A 24725-nucleotide genomic window follows, 5' to 3' on the forward strand; every position below is an offset into this window, starting at 1 on the left:
GTTAAACCGACCAACCTTTCTTAAATGGTATATTTCCTCGTCAGTTCAGTGTCTTTCCTTGAATGGTCATTTTGTTTGAACAGGCACAAGCACAAACTCCCAGTGTGCCTCCAGACCAGGAAGCTCATGTGCACACAGTTACCATAGGAACACAAGCTTACAGGAATAGTAAACCAATGATTCTCTCAATCGCTGTACGTTAGAGAGTTCATTTTCATTATTACTTCAAGTAGATCAGAGAAAAAGAATTGTCCAACTAGTCTCCAGAGGAAAGGTGTCGTATAACCTGAGACACTCAGCAAGTAAAATTTAAAAATCAAAACCAATGAGACCAGCAAATCCAAAGTTTAAATGCATTGTATTTATACATGACTGTAATATTATAGGTGCATAATGTACCAGTTCCTGTCAAGTTTTGCGTGAAGGTGAAATACTATTTATCTACTGTTGTTCAATAAAGATTTGCTTTCTCCCATGTTCACATGTTTTGGATCAGGAATATAATGAATTGCTCTGTGTAAACAGTTGAGCCATTAATTTTCAAATGTTCTCCTTAACCTGATGTGTCTCTTTGCCTATCTGAAGATTATCGTGTGTTTTTCTCATCTTTCTTTCACTGCTTTATTTCCACAAGTGAAAGATGGCATTTTAGTGTTTTTTAAGTGATCACTAAATCAGACAGACTGGTTGCTGACAGCAAAATGTGTCCCTGTAGACTTGAAATATCCACAGGCAAACGAAAGTCCATTGATCTCTTGGAACTCAACTTATCATGTCTTTGGCAGCTATGGGAGAGTCACACTTTAAAGACAGTATCACCCCATTACTGCACAGTGGTCCATGAACACTGGATTTATATACCTCATTTAGACTTGTTTTAGTTTTTTTTAAGTCTACCAATTTAAAAAGAAGCAACATCAAAGCTTTAGCTTTTAACAAGATCCAAGTTTAGCTTATTACTGAAAATGACTCTGTGCTAAAAATGATGTATCACAATGTTCAGCACCATTTACAACTCCTCAATTAATGAAGTAGATTATGTCCAAATGCAGCAGGTATGGACTGACACATGGAAAGGAACAGGGTCAGGCAATGACCATCTCCAAGAAGAAAGAAACTAGCTACCTACCCTTGACATTCACTGGCATTTTCATCACTGAATACCCCACAAACAACATTCTGGATGTTACCATTGACTAGAAATTAAACTGGACTAGCCATATAAATACTGTGGCCGCAAAAACAGGTCCAAAGCTGGGAATCCTGCAGCAAGTAACTCACCTCCTGATTTTATAATGCCTGTCTACCATCTACAAGGCACAAGACATGAGTACGATGGAAAAATCCCCACTTGTCAACAACACTCAAGAAACTTGGCACCACCTTGGACAAAGCAGCCCACTTGATAGGCAACTTATTCATCAACATTCATTGTCTCCACCACCAATGCTGAACAGCAGCAGTCTGTACCGTGAACGGGATGCAGAAATTCAGCAAGGTTCCTTAGACAGAACTTTTCAAACACACAAGCACTACCAGCTGGGTGGGAAAAGCAGCCATCTATAAGTTCCCTCCAAGCCACTGACATGCATATATATATTATCATTCCTTCAGTGCTGCTGGGTTAAAAATCTGGAACTCCCTCCTCAACAGCACAGTGGGTCTTCCAATATCGAACAGACATCAGCAGTTCAAGAGGGCAGCTCACCACCACCTTCTCAAGGACAACTAGAGATGGGCAATAAGTACGGGCCCAGTCCTCAAAGTCCACATCCCATAGGACATTGTTACCTGGAATGGAGCACTTTAGCTATGAAGAGTAGCTGGACAAGCTGGCTTGTTTTCTTTATGACAGAGAAGGCTGGGAGGGGAACTGTCTGAGGTGTGTAAGACTATGAAGTGAATGGACCGGTTGGACAGAAAGATATGCCCCTTAGGTGAAGGGATGAAGACTTTTGTTTTTGTAAATATTTTTATTGAGAAAAACATTTGAAATTTTTTACAAAATTCCAAAATCACCACAAAACAGTATAACAATCTTATAATACCACAACAATAACAGTAAACAAACCATTACTCTATTCCACAAACCACTGAGTAGAGAGAAAAAAAACCTACAAAAACTACAATTCAATAAATAACTAAAAAAAACTAAATTATACCAAGTTGAACCAAGGTAAAATGAGTTACATTCAGTTAATTAACCGCACTCAGCACAATCCCACCAAGCTCCCCACCAGCGAGAGCATCAGCAGACAAACCCGTATTTGTTCGGGATACTTCCTCCCCGTATTTGTTCAGAATTCTTCCCCCCATGCCCCTGGATCACCAGACATAGCCCTGATGACTACACAAAGGCCCTGACCAGTATGGCCGACAAGTCTGCATCTATTTAATTCAGAAAAGGCCGCCACGTTCTATAAAACAGTTCCATTTTCTGGTGCACCATACTCGTGAGGAAGTCCATGGGGATGTGCTCTATAACTAACCTACACCAGCCTGAGAGTCCTGGGGGATTCTCTGACACTCAGCTCATTAGAATGTTCTTCCTCGCACAGAATGAAAGAATATTAAACAGCTTCTTCTCATGCACGTCCAAAGAAGGGAGATTTGGCAAACCAAGAGGAGGGACACTGGATCTACCATGACCTCAGTTCCCAAGACCCCTTCCTACACACTCGCTATGGCATTCCAATATCTATGAAGCTTGTGACATGACCACAAGCAATGAGTAAGAGTACCAACACCTGTTTTACATTTGGGGCACACTGGGGACACTCCTGCCTTAAATTTCACAAGCCGCTCCAGTGCCAAATGAGGCCTGCATCCTATTGCAAATCAAAATCTTCTTAACGTTCTCCCAAACATCCTCCCACGCCTCTGACGAGATCTCCACCCCTAATTCTTGAGTCCAGATTCCGCACAACCGCTCAATGTCCTTCTAAACATTATCTCCTAATAAATGATAGAGGGTGCTGACCGAGAGAGCACTCATGGACCAAAGCACTCTCCTCTCCATATCAGACTTTTAGGGACGAACCATTAATGTAGCCTTTTTCTGTATAAAGTCCCTAATCTGAAAGTAACAAAAGAGGTCCCTCCTAGATAGCTTATATTTCTGGCTCAGCTGCTTGAAAGACATCATGAGCTCCCCGGCAAATAAATATCCCAAACAGGAGACTCCTCTAGACTTCCAGAGCCTAAAGCCAGAGTCCATCGACCCTGGCCGGAATCCTAATATTCCTATCATGGGAGTGAAAGGGGAAGGTTTTTGTAAATTGCCCTCACTTTGGTGCATCATTCTCCATTCTTTAACCACGTTAAGGACAATTGGATTTCTACAATGATCCATAACAGTCCTCATCTTGTCCAGAAACAACAAATTGATGAGGGGGCATTTTACCTGGCAGGCCTCAATGTCCAGCCAGATTGACCGCGGGTCCTCGCAAGCCCAGTCAGCCACATAGGAGAGTGGGGAACTCAATTGATATTTGTTAAAATCTGGGAAATCCACACCTCCCATCCCCTGCGGAAGCTGCAATTTGGCAAGCTTAATAAGAGTCCGCCTATGATACCAAATCAAAGATCTGAGCCAACTGTAAAGCGTCCATGGTGCTTGCCTTGGCAGCATCAAAGGGAGCGTTTGCATGGGATATGATATACAAGGAAGAACTATCATTGTAACCAGTGCTATTCTACCCAGCCAGGATATTGGCAGATCCTCTCAGCGCCGAAGGTTCAACGTTATCTTCTCTAGCAATTGTATAAAGTTAGCTTTATATAATTGATCAAAGGCCAGTGTGATAAAAATGCCTAAATGCAAGAACCCTCCTGTGACCATTTGAAAGGGAAATGGGTTCCATCCCCAAGATCGGGTATTCTAACAAGGCCCCTCAGAGGCATGGCCTCCGACTTCATGAAATTGATTTTATACTCCAAGAACAAACCAAACAGATGCATCACTTGTATTAAATGGGGCACAGGTATAATCAGATCAGTTAAAAAGAGAAGAACGTCATCTGCGTAAAGCAGTTATATCGGTGTCCCTCCGGACGGCCTCTGTCAATGGCTCAATCACAATGTAAATAATAGCAGCGAGCGAGGACACCCTTGTCGGCAGCCTCTACCAATACTAAAATTGTCAGACCTTATATCAGTGGTGAGAACTGCTGTTTTTGGGTCACTATATAACACTGCCACCCACCTGGCAAAGACCCCTCCAAGACCAAACTGCTCCAGGACATAAAAGAGGTACGGTCACTCCACCTGGTCAAATGCTTTCTCTGCATCCAGGGAGACTATTAAGCCCATAATCAACCCTTGCTGGCACACCTGAACCATATTTAATACACTTTTAATATTATTAGTAGATCTATGACCCTTAATAAAACCTGTCTGGTCCTCCTTTACGATGAAGGGCAAAATCCTCTCCAACTTCAACACCAGCATTTTTGACAGAAGTTTAAAGTCCACATTCAATAACGATATGGACCTGTACGAAGTGGAATCCTCTAGGGCTTTCCCTTTCTTGCGAAGAAGAGAAATATTTGCTGCTCTCAGAGAGGGTGGAAGGCAGTCCTGACGATAGAAATAATTGTACATAGTCCAACAGTGGCTTGGCCAGCGTGTCTATAAACTCCTTGTACAACTTACTTTGAAGTCCATCTGGGCCAGCCACTTTACCACTCTGGAGCTGCCTCACTGCCTCCTGTATCTCTTGGATTGTCAGAGGGGCATTCAAAAAAAAAATCCCCTGCTCTGAAGTTACACCTGGAAGTTCCAGGGTCTTAAAAAAACGACTCCATCTTCGCCAATCTGTCCTCACAGCCCTCAGACCAGTACAGCTCAAAGTAGAACTTCCTAAATTCTACGTTATTCTTTTTGGCATAACAAGTAAGAGTACCAGCACTGTCTCAAATGGATGTGATAGATTGGGGGACATTCTTCTTTCTGGCCAGGTATGTTACGTATCTACCCAGTTTATTACCACACTTGAATAACCTTCGTTTCACAAAGGAGATTTCCCTCTGTTGTCTGGGAGAGCGCAGCATTCAAAGTAGCCCTGAGGGTTGTAATCCACTGCAACTTGGTTACAGACGGTCTGTCAAAGTGCATTGTCTCGGCTGCCTTCAGCTGAGGCTCTAGCAAACACTGCTGCTCTCCCTTCTGCCGCTTCCAGGTCACCGAGTAAGAAATAATCAAACCCCTTGCATAGGCCTTGGCAGTCTCCCAGAGCACCGACAAATTACTGGCCATACCCGAACTAATGTCCCAAAATATTTTTGATTCCTGTGAAAAATACTCAATAAACTTGCTATCCTTCAGAAGGAAAGGATCCATGCACCAATGCCGTGAGCCTGTCCGGTTACCACTGGCCTTGACCTCCATGCAGAATACCGCATGATCAGAAATGTCTATGTTCCTAATTCTGCAGGACAGCACCAAGTTCAAAATGGCATATGGGGCAAAAAACACGTCAATCCTAGTATAACACTTCTGTGGGTTAGAAAAAAAGGTGAAATCCCTCCCCTCAGATTGAAGACATCTCCACACATCCACCAATTCCAGTTCCCTGTTCAGGTCCGCTAGCTGCCTTGATTGCGGGGATATATCTGCGAGACCCCTAGGAATCCTGTCCACTTGGGGTTCAATAAGTCAGTTAAAGTCTCCCCCTATCATTGTACAATGCGCCCCAAGGGCCATTAACCTGGAGAGCACATCCATTAAAAATTTGAGGGGGTGTGCTGGGGGACAATATACATTCAAAATCCCATACTCCTCTCCATGTATTAAAGCTTTAAGATTCTTAAACCACCCATATTCATTCTTAGTTTGGTCTAATAGTTGACATGGAAGATTCTTCTGGATGAATATAGTAACTCTTCTACTTTTCAAATTAAAGGATGTGAAAAACAACAGTCCAAAACCTCCCTGCTGTAACTTCAAGTGCTGCTTATCGGTTTGATGTGTTTCTTGCAGCATGGCTACATTGACATTTTCTTTTCTAAGATTTGAAAGTATCTTTTTTTTCTTAATCAGTGAATGACTGCCCTTAATGCTCCAGGTGCACCACTTAAATGAATGGTTAGCCATAGGCGTCCGAAACAGTCCGTGACCCCCCGGGAGGAAGAACTGTTTGCGTGCCAAGTGAAAACAGCAAACAGTTCGTATAAATTTAAAAATAGCACTGCCAAAACTACCAAATCAAAACTTCTAACAACTACTTCTACAACAAATCAACATATAACACAAATGAAAGGAGACTTCCCCCCTCGCCCACAGGGGGCGCTCATGCTACCCACTAACCCTTCCATGGCTCCATCTAGCTGAAGCTGCGCCCCAGCCCCAGACAACTCAAAGTAAGAAAAAGTTACACGAGTCTTATAATAAGAAAATTAAAAGTGGGCATTCTACCAATCCTATCCATACGTTAACCTGAGGCACTCGAGATAGAAAAAAAAAATAAACCCCCCCCCACCGCCTCGCCTAACCACCCTCCCGTCCCATATCAAGAGAGAGAAACTAAAAGGAGATTATGAGAAAAAAAAGATAATGGGAGGGGAGAGAGAAGAGAGAGAAAAAGAAAAAAACAATTAGGAGCCCCACATATTAAAAAAAAACAACAACCAGGTAAACCAGACAAGCTACAGAGAAAAACAAAGTAAACATTATTGTCCATATTATTTGAGCCAGCCAGTCCAGGAAGTCCTTGCCATTTTCCAATAAGTCAAAATTAAACACTCACCCTCTGTAGCTGAAACGTAATATTGCCAGAAATCTTGCGGAGTACTGAATATTCAAGTCCCTCAGCCGCCTTTTTACCTCATCGAAGGTCTTCCTCTTGCAGATCACGACAGCAGAAAAGTCTTGGAAAAGCAAAATTAGTGATCCTTTATATACCATAGCCTGTGGATCATTCCCCAATGCTCTAGAAGTTTTCAGCACAGTTTGTTTATCTCTGTAGTGCTGGAGTCACACTAGGACCGGGCGGGGGCACTGGTCTGTGCACTGCAATCCGATGGGCCTACTCGACCTGCACCTGGCCCACCCCAACATCCTGCTTCAAAAAAAGCTGACAAGCTGACCTTCTTCCTCCCGTTCCAGAAGCCCCACCTGATGGATGTTCTTCCAATGGCCTTGAGGTCATTGACCTGCTCTTCCAGGGCCTGGACCCAGCCCTCTGAGGATTCCACCGCAGTTTCAAAAGCTGCAGTCCACTGCTCCACCTCCACGACACAATTCCCAAGTCGCTGGAGCTCCTAGTCATGCTTCTGCGTTCTGGGGAAGATGGGACCTGTACAAGCAGGACGGGTTGCATCTGAACCAGAAGGGCACCAATATCCTGGGAGGTAGGTTTGCTAGCACTCTTCGGGGGGATTTAAACTAATTTGGCAGTGGGATGGGATCAGGACTTGTAGTCCAGCAAGTAGGTTAGCTGTTTTTCAGGATGTCCAAAAATGTAGGGAGGCTGTGGAGAAGGTAGCACTGACAGGGAATACTTGCAGACACAGAGATGGGTTCAAGTGTGTATACTTCAATGCAAGGAGTATCAGAAATAAGGTGGGTGAACTTAAGGCGTGGATTGGTACTTGGGCCTGATGGGATATATCCTAGGATTATGTGGGAAGCAAGAGAGGAAATTGCAGAGCCGTTGGCAATGATCTTTTCGTCTTCACTGTCAACGGGGGTGGTACCAGGGGACTGCAGAGTGGCGAATGTTGTGCCCCAGTTCAAAAAAGGGAATAGGGATAACCCCAGGAATTACAGGTCAGTTAGTCTTACTTCAGTGGTAGGCAAAGTAATGGAAAGGGTACTGAGGGATAGGAATTATGAGTATCTGGAAAGACACTGCTTGATTAGGGACAGCCAGCATGGATTTGTGAGGGGTAGGTCTTGCCTTACAAGTCTTATTGAATTCTTTGAGGAGGTGACCAAGCATGTGGATGAGGATAGAGCAGTGGATATAGTGTACATGGATTTTTGTAAGGCATTTGATAAGGTTCCCCATGGTAGGCTTATGCGGAAAGTCAGGAGACATGGGATAGTGGGAAATTTGGCCAGTTGGATAGAGAACTGGCTAACCGGTCGAAGTCAGAGAGTGGTGGTAGATGGTAAATATTCAGCCTGGAGCTCAGTTACAAGTGGAGTTCCGCAGGGATCAGTTCTGGGTCCTCTGCTGTTTGTAATTTTTATTAATGACTTGGAAGAGGGAATCAAAGGGTGGGTCAGTAAATTTGCAGATGATACGAAGATTGGTGGAGTTGTGGATAGTGAGGAGGGCTGTTGTCGGCTGCAAAGGGACTTAGATATGATGCAGAGCTGGGCTGAGGAGTGGCAGATGGAGTTCAACCCTGTCAAGTGTGAGGTTGTCCATTTTGGAAGGACAAATAAGAATGTGGAATACAGGGTTAACGGTAGGGTTCTTAGTAAGATGGAGGAGCAGAGGGATCTTGGGGTCTATGTTCATAGCTCTTTGAAAGTTGCCACTCAGGTGGATAGAGCTTGTAAGAAGGTGTATTAGCGTTCATTAGCAGAGGGATTGAATTCAAGAGTCGTGAGGTAATGTTGCAGCTGTACAGGACCTTGATAAGGCCACATTTGGAATATTGTGTGCAGTTCTGGTCGCCTCACTTAAGGAAAGATGTGGAAGCTTTGGAGAGGGTGCAGAGGAGATTTACCAGGATGTTGCCTGGAATGGAGACTAGGTCGTACGAGGATAGGTTGAGAGTGCTAGGTCTTTTCTCATTGGAAAGGCGAAGGATGAGGGGTGACTTGATAGAGGTTTATAAGATGATCAGGGGAATAGATAGAGTAGACAATCAGAGACTTTTTCCCTGGGTACAACAGAGTTTTACAAGGGGACATAAATTTAAGGTGAAGGATGGAAGGTATAGAGGGGATGTCAGGGGTAGGTTCTTTACCCAGAGAGTGGTGGGGGCATGGAATGCACTGCCTGTGGGAGGGGCAGAGTCAGAATCATTGGTGACCTTTAAGCAGCAATTGGATAGGTACATGGATAGGTGCTTAAGCTAGGACAAATGTTCGGCACAACATCGTGGGCTGAAGGACCTGTTCTGTGCTGTATTGTTCTATGTTTTATGTTCTATGACCGTGATCGGTTCCAGCCTGGTCTGAGTCTCCTCCATCGCTGAGTCAATCTTCTCGGAGTTTCACAAACTCTGAGACCAGGCTCTGTTGTGCATGTAAGTCCCCTGGAGCACTCGCAGAGGTCGACACTGCTGCCGCGGATGTGTCCGTTGTTGGAGGGGAGTGCCCCGCTTGTTGCAATCCTCACGGTCCTTTCGTTTAGTCATTTTTCTAACAATTTCTACCACAATGAGTAGTAAAGGGAGGGTGACTGCACCACTTTGTCTAGGTTCTGGTGCAGAGCTCAGTAGGGCAGACTTACTGGATCGCCACCATCTTGAGTTCCCCGGGTTGAACACTTGAAATGCCATCACATTCAAGGTTATGGGCCAACTGCTGGAAAGTGGGATGAATGTATGATTCTATGCCAAAAGGAAATCAGACACAATATAGATATATGGATCAAATTTACAATGGATAATAGATATTTTTTAAAGACGAGAAAAAGATGAGTGTTTTATCATTGCAGGCCTTTGTTAGTTTGAAGATTCTCTTTCCAAAGTAAAAGGGTTTGAAAACATGAAGTCTGAATTCAGCAAAGCTGAATAGTTGAATAGTTCAAGATATCTCCCCAAGGGTGGACTGAAAAAAAAAACAGGTTCTGAGAAGGAATGAAGGCTCTTTTACCTTGCTTTTATAGTTCAACTGGTTGTACCTTTGGTAGCTTGGTTTAAAACAGCAGCCCTTAGCTGGCTTTTCCCAGTGCTGTCTCTCAGAGTTCTCTGTGGTTTTACAGTGTAGTCAGGAAACATCTGGTGAAATTTTGCATTTATGGACTGATGCAAAGTTTCAAACTCAAGTTGCTGCCAGTGATGATCTGGAGGAGCAAATGGTTGAGTGAATCACAGCGGGTGGGGTAAAAAGTTGAAGAGCATTAAGGGTTTGAGCATCAAATGTGGAGGACAAGGGGTGAGCAGGTAGAAACAAATATACTTTGGGGAGGTATAATTTGGTAAAAGGTAATGACTATGGCTTTTCTAATGTAACCAGCATTTCTTTGCAGGGAGCTTTTCATCCAGAGGATGAATCTTGGCATCATTCTAAACCTCATGTATTGGTTCCATATCAAACATTGTACTTACCAGCCCAATGTTAGCTTTCAGACATTTCAGATTTGTTCAGCTTCTCAAGCAGGAAGGTGACCAAGTAACAGTGATTGGCAGCAAATCCACTCCCCCCTTTAGTGCTCTGTCACAGTCCTGACCTCTTCAATTATCTCAATGTCATCATGAGGATTTCATTTGAGAGTCGCATTGTATTATTAACTCAAAGGGTTCTTTGTGTATTGCAAAAATACATTGCTTCTCTAATCAAGGTCATTTGGAATCTGATTCTCATCACACCATCAATCTATGCATTGATCACTTTAACAGAATTTTCACTCATGTTAATAAAGTGCTCACAACCTTTACCAAGGATTTATGCCAGGAGTTTAGAATCGAAATGTATCCTTAAAATTATTTCTAACTAATATGACTGACGCAATCTGAAATGCAGATGGTCATGTGATCGCAACAGCATTCTACGTAGATGCATGAAATGCATGTGTCCGTTTGTACAAAATGACCTGCATGTAAGTTGTAGGTCTCTCTTGAGTTTCAAAGCACAGCGTTAAAGGACTGAAGGGGATGTGTGGGTTGACCACGATGATGACATAGTGAGACTGGTGGTTAGTCGGTGCCTGCTTGTGGGCTGCCAATAGACCAGCTCCCTCATCACCATCCAGGGCCTCAAACAGTCCTGCCAGGTGAGGCAGAGGTTCACCTGCCTCTCTTCCAGAGATTACTGCATCACGTGCTCCCAATGTGGTCTTCTCTACATTGGGAGAGTGAATATAAACTTAGGGAACGGTTCACTGAGCATCTCAGGTGGGCCTGCATGGGCCAACTGGGCCTCCCACTCCTTTTCCAACATGACCAAGCTCCTCCATTGTCACAACAAACCACACTGCAAATTGGAGAAACAACACCTCATCTTCTGCCTAGGCAGCCTACAACCCAGAGGACTCAACATTGAGTTCTCCAATTTCAAATAACCTCCCTTCCCTCCCGACTCCCTTCCCATTCCTTCCCTTCCCTTTTACTCCTTCCAGCCACCTATCAGATTCAATCCTTTCACTGACCGACCAATCGTACCCTCTGCCTTTCTTCACCCATCTCCACTTCACCACCCTGCCCCCGCCACCCCAGTTACCCACCCACAGTCCTGGATAAGGGTTACACCCAAAACGTCAACTTCTCCACCTCCTGATGCTGCCAGGTTTGCTGTGTTCTTCCAGCCTCCTGCTTGTCTATCTTAGATTCCAGCATCCGTAGTTTTTTTGTCTCTAACCCCGCTTGCATGGGCAACAAGTCAAGGAGGACGGTGGCCTCAGAGCAACCAGGCACGCTGTTGGGAAAAAGCAGTTGCCGAGACAACCATTCAGTGAGCTGCAGTCACTAGACAGCCAATCGAATTTGCTAACATGATGAAAACCTTACTAAATGGAAATAGTGCCGGACGCTTTCCTCCCTGATATGGCAAGGATAGGCAAGAAAGGAAGGGAATTAGGGTGCAAGTGAAAATAAATACAGATTCTTGACATACAGATAAATTGTCCCCATTTTCTCCTCAAGCCTTAAAGGACAACTTCTGGATCTCATCTTTGACATGGCTACCTTATTCAGACCATAAGATATGGAAGCATTGTGTAGCATTCATCACGTATATATCTGACTGAAGCCCCAACTCACCTTATTATACACGATTACAGAGGAAGGGGGAAGCCTATTGTGACAATGGGCAGTAAGGAACAGTCAGATAGGAAATGCTCATGTGTCTGTGTGGTGTTGTGCTCTGCCAAAGTCAAACCTGCAGCTGTGTCAACAGTTTTCACAACAAACATGTGAAGTGTCCTTCACGCAAATGGCCATGTGTGAAAGCCAAAGGGGTTCAGTCCTGAGTGGGGAGAAAGGGGATTACAGTCAGCCAGGGGTATCATCATTGCCAGTCATGGAGCTTGTCCTATTCCAGTCTAGTGGGTTGACTACATCACTCAGACACGTGATCCTACCAAAGTATCCGGGGATCCATGTCTTAGCCATCTGGGATTGCATCACAGACAGGTAGATAGGATAATGCTACATTTGGAGCTGGGCCAGTTTTTCCAGACAAAGGGAATGACTGAGTATGAAGGAAGTGGATCAAAGAGCAGTTAGTGCTGATGCATGTGCTGGAGAGGTGATTAATTATCCCCATTGTGTGACTAAGAAGCACAAAGACAATAGGGGTTAGTAAGTTAAGAAGATGAGAATGCAGTACTCAGAGTGGGAGAGCATGAGACTTGGTGGGAGGTGTGTGCAGTGACAGAGTAGAGTCGGTGATGGCTCTGTGAGTGTGAGGTGACAGAGAGACGATGGTGGCACTATCGCTTGTTGAGTGCAACAGATTATTGGCCTTATTATTCCACAGCTGGACAACTCACTTCACTCAAGACACAGCATTGACCCAGGCTGCAATTGGGGTCCAAGCTGACTGGGCTCAATGGCGTGGCCTCCTTGACTGGTAAAAAAAACACTGCCTTCCTCTCCACCAGCTTGTCCACCAACACTTCCAGACTTCTGGCTGCAAAGCACAACACAAATTTTCTTTCTCTCACATTGAACACTGAGGCTTGAGCACCACAGAGTGTGGGCCAGGTCATGCCTTGCAGCATCTGAAGTGGCTGGGCTTTAAATATGGCAGCAGTGGCATGACCATGGTAAGATACCAATAGCATCTGCGTCTTTCCCCAAGAAGAGCCCAATGCATAGAACAAGGTAAAAAGAGAAAGATTGTGCGAGCAGTGGTAGACTGGGTGCCATGAATCTCACTCAACAAAACACTAAATGAAAATGCGAACATTCAGACCCCTGTGTTTTTAGAAGCACCAGCTGTCTAACATTTTTGTGGAAGCAAACACATGGCATTCTTATTATGTTTGGGTCTTGAATTCAAATTAAACACTCAAACAACCTTCATTTTTATTGAACAGATTGAAAAGACAGGCATTTTTTGGCTTTCAGAAATGTTGCTCTTCTTTTCCTTTAATTTTTTTTGGGGGCTAGATTTTCCCCCACCTCATAGCGGGCAGGTGGCAGAGGGTAAATAATCAATCTATTGGCACTGCAGAGATACCTGTCCCACTTCCTGCCATCTGTACAATCAAATTCTGTGGTGTAATGTCTGTGGGTGAACTTCCTAACTTGTCATTAATTGAGGCCCTGAAAGGACCAATTAATGGCTGTTTACATCCTCAACCAGCCACTGAACTAGAAAATGGCTGCTTTCCTGTTAGGACCACCAGGCTAGCCTTCCTGCCAATGTAGAGGCACAGATCTGGAGGTGGGAGACACACACACTGACTGCTGAAAGTCACTGCTCTGCCCTTGTCTCTGACCATCCTGACCCCTCTACTTGTAACCCTTATTCTGTGATAAAACCACATTTATCGCTGGTCTAGTTCTTCACGACGATGCAGCCTTGGCCTCCAGCAATTCTCCTCAGCTCCCTGAGGATGCTAGTCTCTGAGTGACAAGCAGATTTTGATAGGGTGGGTCTTCAGTGTAGAGGTTCTTAATAGGCTTGGAGGTCCAATGGCAAGCTTTCAAGGCACTGAAAAGAAGGTTGATCTAGCTGGCTTTCGTTCTGGTCGGAATTGGGGTTATTCACCTACCCTTATATTTAGTGTAGAGGGCACTAAATCTAGCCCCATATTTGTAAAGAAATCATTTTGTCAGGTGTTCAAGCACCTGATACCATTGATATCAATGTGCCTCTTCATCTTTCTCTAGCTGTTTTTTTATTGCAAAAGCTTCTGCTTATACCAACAGACACAACTGTGGTTGAAAACAACAGGAAGGAAGATTTGCAATGATACAATTAGGTTTCAATACTCTTCAGATTGTAGGACAAATTTTAAAAAATGAAGTAATTAAGGAATTCAAGAGCTTTGAGTTCATGACAAAGACTTTCTGGTGATGGGTCATAAACATTAATTGAAGCACATTGAGAAGGCAGGAGTGAAGTGATACCCAAAGTATAATTGGATAGTCCTTGAACAGAATGTAGATAGACTCAAGAAACTTTAGTAAAGGCCTCTACACAGGACTCATACAGTGGATATCCCAAATTAAATTCAAAGCTGGACGGGAAACTGGTTAAGAAAGTAAAATATATTAACTAAGAAGGAAAGTGACTTGGGGTTGGTGAAATGCATTGGAACTCTTTTTTTCTTACATATATAAACAATCTGGATTCAAAAATGGAATGCAAATTGGTCAGATTAGAATCATAGAATCCCTATAGTGTGGAAACAGGCCATTCGACCCGATAGGTTCACACTGACCCTCCGAAGAGAACCCCACCCAGAACAACCCCATTACTCTATATTTACCCTAGACCTACACATCCCTGAAGACTTTGGGCAATTTAGTACAGCCAATTCACCTAATCTGTGCATCTTTCGATCGTGGGAAGAAACCGGAGCATCCAGAGGAAACACATGCAGACACAGGGAGAATGTGCAAACTCCATATAGTTGCCTGAGGCTAGAATCAAACCTGGGTCCCTGGTGCTGTGAGGCAGCAGTGCTAACCACTGAACCACCATGCTGCCATTAACAAATGATATGGTCATAAACTATATCAGATCTTTCAGGCTGACGGACATGACAAGAGGGCAGAACTGTGGCAATGGAGGGAAATCTGCTGCACACACAGAAAATGCTGGAAGCACTCAGCAAGTCAGGCAGAGTACGGGAGCAGCAAAATACACATCAGTGACCTTTCACTAGTATTGACCAGAATTGAACCACACAGCCAAGTCCTGCCATTCACAACCACCATTTGTGGAGTTCTCTCTTCTTTCATGTGATGTGGGCATCACAGGCAAGATCAGCATTTGTTGCCCATCAGGAATTGCCCTTGAACTGAGTGGTTTATAGGTAACTTCAGAGGACTGCCTATACATGCACTTAACCACATTGCTGTTGGTCTGGAATTACATTTAGACCGGACTGGGTAAGGATAGCAGATTTCCTTTCTTACAGCCATACAGTCATAGAGATGTACAGCATGGAAACAGACCCTTCGGTCCAACCCATCCTTGCCGACCAGATATCCCAACCCAATCTAGTCCCACCTGCCAGCACCCAGCCCATATCCCTCCAAACCCTTTCTATTCATAGACCCATCCAAATGTTTCTTAAATGTCGCAATTGTACCAGCCTCCACCACTTCCTCTGGCAGCTCATTCCATACACATACCACCCTCTGCGTGAAAAAGTTGCCCCTTAGGTCTCTTTTATATCTTTCCCCTCTCACCCTAAACCTATGGCCTCTAGTTCTGGACTCCCCAACCCCAGGGAAAAGACTTTGCCTATTTACCCTATCTATGCCCCTCATAATTTTGTAAACCTCTATAAGGTTTCTATCAGCCTCCGACGCTCCAGGGAAAACAGCCCCAGCCTGTTCAGCCTCTCCCTGTAGCTCAGATCCTCCAACCCTGGCAACATCCTTGTAAGTCTTTTCTGAACCCTTCCAAGTTTCACAACATCTTTTCGATAGGAAGGAGACCAGAATTGCATGCAATATTCCAACAGTGGCCTAACCAATGTCCTATACAGCCACAACATAACCTCCCAACTCTTGTACTCAATACTCTGACCAATAAAAGAAAGCATACCAAATGCCATCTTCACTATGGAGAAAGTGAGGACTGCAGATGCTGGAGATCAGAGCTGAAAAATGTGTTGCTGGAAAAGCGCAGCAGGTCAGGCAGCATTCAGGGAGCAGGAGAATCGACGTTTCGGGCATAAACCCTTCTTCAGGAGACGGGCTTATCCCGAAACATCAATTCTCCTGCTCCTTGGATGCTTCCTGACTTGCTGCGCTTTTCCAGCAACACATTTTTCAGCCATCTTCACGATCCTAACTACCTGCTTTCAAGGAGCTCCACTTTCAAGGAGCTATGAACCTGCACTCCAAGGTCTCTTTGTTCAGCAACACTCCCTAGGACCTTACCATTAAGTGTAGAAGTCCTGCTAAGATTTGCTTTCCCAAAATGCAGCACCTCGCATTTATCTGAATTAAACTCCATCTGCCACTTCTCAGCCCATTGGCCCATCTGGTCCAGATCCTGTTGTAATCTGAGGTAACCCTCTTCTCTGTCCACTACACCTCCAATTTTGGTGTCATTTGCAAACTTACTAACCATACCTCTTATGCTCGCATCCAAATCATTTATATAAATGACAAAAAGTAGAGGACCCAGCACCGATCCTTGTGGCACTCCACTGGTCACAGGCTCTATTCTGAAAAACAACTCTCCACCACCACCCTCTGTCTTCTACCTTTGAGCCAGTTCTGTATCCAAATGGCTAGTTCTCCCTGTATTCCATGAGATCTAACCTTGCTAATCAGTTTCCCATGGGGAACCTTGTAGAACGCCTTACTGAAGTCCATATAGATGACATCTACTGCTCTGCCCTCATCAGTCTTCTTTGTTACTTCTTCAAAAAACTCAATCAAGTTTGTGATTTCCCATGCACAAAGCCATGTTGACTATTCCGAATCAGTAATGAACCAAATGGGTTTTTAGAGCAACTGATGGTAGTTTCATCGTGAAGCTTTCAATTCCAGATTTTGTTCATTGAATTTAAATTCCACCAGCTGCCACAGAGGGATTTCAACCCTCATCCCCAGAATAATGACCCATATGTCTGGATTATGAACCCAGTGATATTACCACTATACCATCACATCAGTCAATATGAGTCCAACGTTTACTTATCCAAATTTTCAGAAAAATAAGGAAGAAAGCTCGGATAAAATCTTCAAAAATGAAAGCATGCCTAAATTAACATTTTAAAAAATCAAGATACAGAAGGTGTATTTCCGAAGTAGAAAGTGTGTATACGTTATCCGCCATGTTGCTTCCTGGTATATTTGCATACGGTTGCTCTCTGTTGTTCCGAACATTGCATTCTGAACAGCCTTACAATAAGGGTAAGTGACATCAATTTTATATATTTCTTAAACTATTAAACAACTTTTCAGTCGGGCATCTTTATTTGTGTTTAAAAACAATGTCTTTATTTATTGTTATCTTTTTTCTGTACACCAGGCATATCAAATTTTTATGCATTCGGAACCTATCCAAATTGACTCTCGTTATAAAATGTGTTTTCCATTCGTGAATTCACTATTTGTGAGGTTTTTAAAGAGCATAGCCTTCCTGGACAGTGGGAACTTATTGTATAACATTCAGCCTATACAAGGAAACATTGCAGATTGGAAGAAAAATGGGTAGACATACTTAATGGTGTTCAGCTTTAGATTAGATTAGATTCCCTACAATGTGGAAACAGTCCCTTCGGCCCAACAAGTCCACAACGACCTTCCTAAGAGTAACCCACCCAGATCCATTTCCCTCTGACTAATGCACCTAACACTATGGGCAATTTAGCATGACCAATTCAGCTGTTAACTGAGGATGAATGAGAGCTCACCATTTACCACATCAGTTGCAGACCAACCTTTGACAAAGCAAACAGAATGAGCTTCATTGCAAAATGTTTTGAATAAAGTTGAGAGATAGCTCTCTGAGGCTCTGGTAAAATCACGGTTGGAGTATGGATTTTGGTTTTGTTCAATGAAGCAAAACTGAACCTTCAAAGCCCAGGAACTAATACTGAAAGGACTATCCAGAAGGCTATCCAAGGATTTAATCATTAAGAAATGCAGTAGAATTAAAGAGGATTATGAAAGAAAAAGGAGGAAACTTGTTGCATTTATGTGTCATTGCCTCAGGCTATTCCAAGGTACGCCATAACCAATGAATTTATTTTAGGAATGCCATCTCAGTTGTTTTGTAACGAAGTAAGGCAACAAGCTCCCCCAAAAGTGAGGAGATTCTGAAAGAGTTAAACACAAATTAGCAGAATGTGACATTTGTGCAATCAAATATTTTCATGCCAGCTCATTGTCAATTTGTGCTGACAAAGTTGTGAGCTGAATAAAGCAAGACTGTAGCTCTCATGCAGACTAGAAACTGCTGTGTAAATAATCAGCTCCATGGGTTGCTGTGCATTAATTAGTACAGAGAATAAGCTATATTGGTTATGGTGAACAGCACAATTGTTCACCTTTTGAGGTCAAAAGTAATATTTTAATTTGAACAATGACTTCAGACTTTACCTATATCCTTATGTTAAGCTTGACCCTAGGTTTCCAAACAACCTGTTTTGCATACGTTTATCAGTCTCTCCCTAAGCTATTCACACATTCCATGTTTCTATAATTTGAAAGGAAAGAGATCAAAAGGATTGGTCTTTCCCAACCTCAGGAGAATTTTTCCTGTTCGTTGGTTTCACTCAGATCTATCTCTGATGTATCCTTTCTTCAGGTTGTTATCCAAAGCTCACTACAATTCCCTATTGCCTGGCACAGTCTTCAATCTCTTTCATTCCTTCCAGGCATATTTCTGATTTTCTATTCTAAAGTTGGCCTGTCTCTGATTTCCTCCCTGTACAAAATTATAGCAGCACCACATGCATATCTTTGCACAAATCTGTTCAGTTTCCACTCAGCAGATTCAATGTATCACATTGCTGAGGAAACCTTGCTCTGTGATGGGTGATACCACAAACTTTCAAGATGAAGCCTGCCTAGCTAGGCCCCATGAAAGTGGTGGCCTCAAAGATGAGTGCAAATTACTATTTAAAATTCATTCAAACTAAACAATGACTTGTATTTAAATAGCACATTTAAGATTGTGAAAACAGCCCAAGGCACTTTTCAGGAGCATTGACAAAAACAATTGACACTGAGCCATATAAGGCAATATCAGGGCAGATGGATAAAATTTTGGCCAAAGAGGCAGGTTTCACACTGGGATCATTAGAAAATGAGGCAAAGAAACAGATCATTCAGCCAACCAGCCCATGCCTGCAGTTATGCTGTTTTTGAGCCTCCTCAAATCCTTCATATCTGACTCTATCAGCATAATCCTGTCTTTCCATGCCCCTTGTAGACTTAAATGCATCCATGCCATTGGCCTCAATTTCTCCAATTTTCCCATCATTTTCTGGGTAAAGAAGTTTTTTTTTGAATTCTCTATTTGACTTTTTGGTGCTGTGGAGTAAGGGCATTTATGGAATGAGAGATTATAGTGAGCCCCAAAGACAACAGTTTCACTCTGTTTATTTGGATTAAATTGCTGTACTTCATGTTAGATGTACGATCTGCTCATTTAGAGACAGCAGAAAGGTCTAGAGAGATGATGAGTTCGAACTGATTAAACAAAACGTAAATAAGCAGAAGAAAGGAGCTCTGTCATGTAGTAATACAGGTTAGGAAGGTATCTATGTTCTGCTCTATGATTCCTTTAACATGAGGTTCTACATTAGTCCTGAGCACGCAATGCTTGTGTCGGCATGATGGCACTTACACATGAAGGGAGGAATAAACATCAATCTAGTGTGTTTCATACAGCTTTAAACTGAACATCTATACAGCCCAGAAGTTAATCAATTCTCAAAGGCAAATCTTTCAATATAAACTCCCCTAACATGCAACACCCACTACCCTACTACCTACGTATGACAAGGGTAGCAGATGCATGGGAATACCACTGTCTTCAAGATCTCCACTGTGTCAAACACCATGGAAATATATTGCCTTTATTGGTCCAGGTTAAATTCCTGGGACTTCCAACTATGAAAGGAACTTCACAGCAATGGACTACAGTGTTTCAAGTGGAAGGCTCACCACCATATTGTCATAGAGTCATACAGCATGGAAACAGACTCTTCGCCCAACTCGTCCATGCCAACCAAGTTTCCCAAACTACACTAGCCCCAGTTGCCAGCATTTGGTCACATCCCTCTAAACCTTTCCTATTCATGAACCTATCCAAATGTCATTTAAATATTGTAACTGTACCTGTGACTACAACTTCCTCTGGCAGGTCATGCCACACACAAACTACCCTCAAGGTGAAAAGCTGCCCCTCATGTTCCTTTTTCCTCTCACCTTAAAAATGTGCCCCCCTAGTTTTAAACTCCCCCACCTTAGGGAAAAGACCTTCGTTATTCACCTTATCTATGCCCCTCATGATTTTATAAACCTCTATAAGATTTTCCCTCAAACTCCTACGCTCCAGTCAAAAAGGTCCCAACCTATCCAGCCCCTTCTCATAACTGAAACCCTCCAGTCCTGGCAACAACCTGGTAAATATTTTCAGAACAGTCTTCCATTTAATAATCTCCATCCCATAGTGGGGAGACCAGAATTGTACACAGCACTCCAAAAGTGGCCTCACCAATGTCCTGCACAACATTGACTTCGCGAGCATTGCTTACATCCCAAGAATAATTTCAATTTGGCATGAATAGAACATGTGAATCAGAAGAGTATATACATATGAATTGATGAATTTGGATCAAGAGTCCCTTTCACCCATTTGAGGCTGCCCCACCACTTAATAGGATCATGGCTGATCTGACTACCACTTCCTTCCCTACACACCTATCTCTTAAATCCTTTATCCATCAATAAGCTATCTATCTCAATCTCAACATGGCATCTATTGTTAAAGTTCACTTGAGAATGTAACTATAAGAAAGTTCTGGGATTTACATATGAAAGATCTGAAACCAACATGCCCATTCTAAAAGATGAGAGACTTAACAAATAATCCAGGTCTTTTTCAATATATAATTTCAGTTACATCACACTGTAAACTTTTGCTATAATTTTACTCCATACCCACCTGATGAAGAAGCAGCACTCCAAAAGCTAGTGCTTCCAAGTAAACCTGTTGGACTATAATCTAATGTTGTGTGATTTTTAACTTTGTATACCCCAGTCCAACACCAGCACCTCCAAATCTTAAAAATAATCTTTCCTCTACTACTGTCTTGGGAAGAGAATGCCACAAATCAAAGACCCTCAGAGAGAAAAAAAATTCCTCCGCATTGTTATTGTCATGACAACAGATCAGAACCTCAAAGTACAATGGACTTTTTAACTTTTAATTCCAAAATGTGTTTTAAAAAAGACTGCAGATGTGAATTCTGTTTGGCAAAGTCCTGTGGGGGACCTTGTATAATCTCAGTGCAGCTTCAAACAGAGAGAGAGAGAGAGATACATTAACAGGGAGAGATAACAAAGGGCAGACTGCTTCTCCCCCTCAGCAGAAAATCACGTCTTTCAGGCATTTTTTATGTTTTATCTTTCCAGGACCATACAAAAAGGGAGCAAAAAAACCTAATGCAACATCACGCCTGGGAGAAAGTATGGTTATGGAAGATGATGTGCTAGAGAACTGAGCTATTAGTCTGGGTTTGAATCCTAGGTATGCTGTGAAGTTTATCACCCACTGGTCACCTCTGCATTGTAAGTAAAAGGAATCTCTCACTCTGCATGCTCGGAGTCAATGAGCCAGCAAGACAATTAAAAAGAACCAGAATAATAATGACTGTCTTGTTGTGAATGTTTCCAGCCAATCACTACCAAAAACAGCATATGACTAATGATATACTGGCCTTCATTACAAGAGATTTTGAGTTCAAGCATGAGGATGTCTTACTACAACTACACAGGAGATTGATGAGACCATACCTGGGTGCAGCTATGATCATCCTACTGAAGAAAGGATACATAGAGGGAGTGCAGTTGATGTTCACAAGGCTGGTAGGACTGTCCTTTGAGGAGACAATGATTTGACTGGACCTATATTAGAGTTTTAATGTATGAGAAGTGATCTAACCAAAATGATTAAAATCTAACAGGGCAGATGCAGAGAGGATGCTTTCCCTGGTTGGGGAGTCTAGAATAAGGGATTGCATTTTCAGCATATGGTGCAAACCACTTTGGACTGAGAATAGGAAATATTTCTTCCCTGAAAGGGCAGTGAACCTATAGAATTTTCTATCACAGATGGTTGTGGAGGTTAGGTCACTGAAACAAAAACAGAAATTGCTGGAAAAACTTAGCAAAACTCTGGTCTGGCAGCACCTGTGGAGACAAAGCAGAGATAACTTTTCAGGTCTAATGACTCTTCTTCAGAACCGAACAGTTCTGGTTGCTACCTGGAAATGTTAGTAACAGGGGGCTAGCTTCCTGTTATTTTACCAGCCACCCCTCCTTCAATCCCACATCTGAGGGTCTGTAAAGTTCAGCCAGTGGTTCAGGTTTGTGCCCTTTCCTGATATTTCTAAAAGGAACATTCGTGACATTCCTATAAGGAACTCAGTTTTCATGAACGATCTGAGATGTTATCTCTCGCTTCTTTTTTCACAGATTTTCCAGAGAATGAGCATTCCAAACATTTTCTGGTTTTAAACCATTTACATTGGTTTGCAAATCATAATTCACATTCAAAGCCAGCTTGACCTCAGGAAACTGTGTCTGGTGTCTACTAAGAGAAATCCGAATGAAGACCCTGTGCAAAACAGTATATCACTGATACCTGTGATAGGGTGCAGGGACAGGCAATGTTGAGGAAGGGGGGAGGCTGCAGAAGGACTTGGTCAAACTGGGGCAGTGGGCAAAGAAATGGCAGATGGAATACAATGTGGGAAAGTGTGAGATCAAGCACTTTGGTAGGAAAAATAGAGACATAGACTATTTTCTAAATGAGGAAAGGCTTTGACAATCTGAAGCACACAAGGACTAGTTCAAGAGTCTCTTGTGATTAACATGCAGATTCAGTTGGCAATGGAAGTCAAGCATTCATTTCAAGAGAGCCAGAATAAAAGAACAGAAGTGTACTGCTGACGCTGTATAAGGCTATGGTCAGACAGCATTTGGAATATTGTGAGCAGGTTTTGGGCCCTACATCTAAGAAAGGATGTGCTGGCATTGAAAGGGCTCCAGAGGATGTTTACAAGAATGATCCTGAGGATAAAGGGCTTGTCATATGAGGAATGGTTGAGGACTCTGGGTCTGTACGAGTTGGAAAGGATGAGATAGGACCTCATTGAAACTTACAGAATACTGAGAGGCCTGAATAGAGTGGAAATGGAGAAAACATTTCCATGAGTAGGAGAAACTAGGACCTGAGGGCATAGCCTCAGAGAGAACGGACAACCCTTTACAACTGAGAAAAGGAGGAATTTCTTCAGCCAGAGGGTGGTGAATCTGTGCAAATCATTGCCACAGAAGGCTGGCGAGGCCACATCATTGTCTTTAAGACAGATCGATAAGTTCTTGCTTAGTAATCGGATCAAAGATTATGGGAAGAAGGCCAAGAGAATGGGGTTCAGAAACATATCAGCCATGATCGAATGGTGAAGCAAACACAATCGGGCAACTGGCTTAATTCTGTTCCTATACCTTATGGGCTTATGGTAGGTTATTAGTAGATAAGTAGCTGAGCAATATGTCCAGGTGCATTGATTTCTTGTTTTCAGTTGTGCATGAAATAAAACCGCTTAAGCAGGGTTTTGGAAAGATTTAACTTCCATCGTCAAAAGTCTGAATCTCTCCAATGCACGAGACCATCACTGACGGGAGGAATAACAGATAATCTTGAGCTGTTTGCATGCAAAATGCAATCTTTCACCAAACTGACAAAAGACAAATTGGCTAAGTAACAGGATGACTCTTTTTCAAATCAATTGTCATTTGGAGAGAAATAGACATGAAAGCGAAGCAGTGAGAAAGCCCTAACAGGCTCAATCCTGATAAACCCTTTCAGATTATGTTATCACCATTGTTAAAAAAAAGGTAGGAACAGGAGGCTTCATTGTATTAAATATGAGGCATGTAATAAGACTCACCAGCCAGTGGCAATATCAGCACTTTTTCAAAGCTGGCAGTCACTAGACATGTTCTGTTAAGAGTGGGTGGCACGGTGGTTAGCACTGCTGCCTCACAGTGCCAGAGACCCGGGTTCAATTACCACCTCAGGCAACTGTCTGTGTGGAGTTTGCACATTCTCCCCATGTCTGCATGGGTTTATTCTGGTTTCCTCCCACAATCCAAAGATGTGCAAGTTAGGCCGTGCTAAATTGCCTGTAGTGTTAGGGGAATGGGTCTGGGTGGGTTGCTCTTCGGAGGGTTGGTGTGCACTTGTTGGGCCGAAGGGACTGTTTCCACACTGTAATTAATCTTAAGTGTTGGAACTATTTTACCAGGTCAGGTAGATGTTAATGATGAGCAGCTTTGAAGATAATAAAAGCCAGAGAATAAAATAAAATGGAGAAGCTTTTGATTTTGCAGCATCTTCGATTTTCTCTGCCAATCCCCGCTGTCTCTAGCTCATCATTGGCTTTTCCCTTTTCTGTTGTGTTGATTCCCTCCCCTTCCCCTGGTACTTGTAAATCAGGTTCATTTCCAACAATGTCCTGGTCAAATTAAAGGCCACAGCCCACAATGTGAGCCCTGAGCAGAATTTGGAGGCTGTTCCTCTCAGAAAGTAAAATCACAGAATCTCTCACACTCGAAAGGTGTGGTGCTAGAAAAGCACAGCAGGTCAGGCAGCAGGAGGATTTACGTTTTGTGCCTAAGTCCTTCATTAGGAATGGGGTAGAGGGGAAAGGGGGCTGACAGATA

The 24725-nt window shown here is 43.0% G+C and overlaps 1 protein-coding gene across 5 annotated transcripts in view; it reads right to left on the bottom strand.

The window, feature by feature from the left end:
- LOC140485657 (janus kinase and microtubule-interacting protein 1-like) overlaps positions 1-24725 on the bottom strand; it is a 355381-nt gene that overhangs the window by 4137 nt on the left and 326519 nt on the right. The window lies entirely within an intron of this gene.

The sequence above is a fragment of the Chiloscyllium punctatum genome, chromosome 14 (assembly GCF_047496795.1).
Source record: "Chiloscyllium punctatum isolate Juve2018m chromosome 14, sChiPun1.3, whole genome shotgun sequence".
NCBI lineage: Eukaryota > Metazoa > Chordata > Chondrichthyes > Orectolobiformes > Hemiscylliidae > Chiloscyllium > Chiloscyllium punctatum.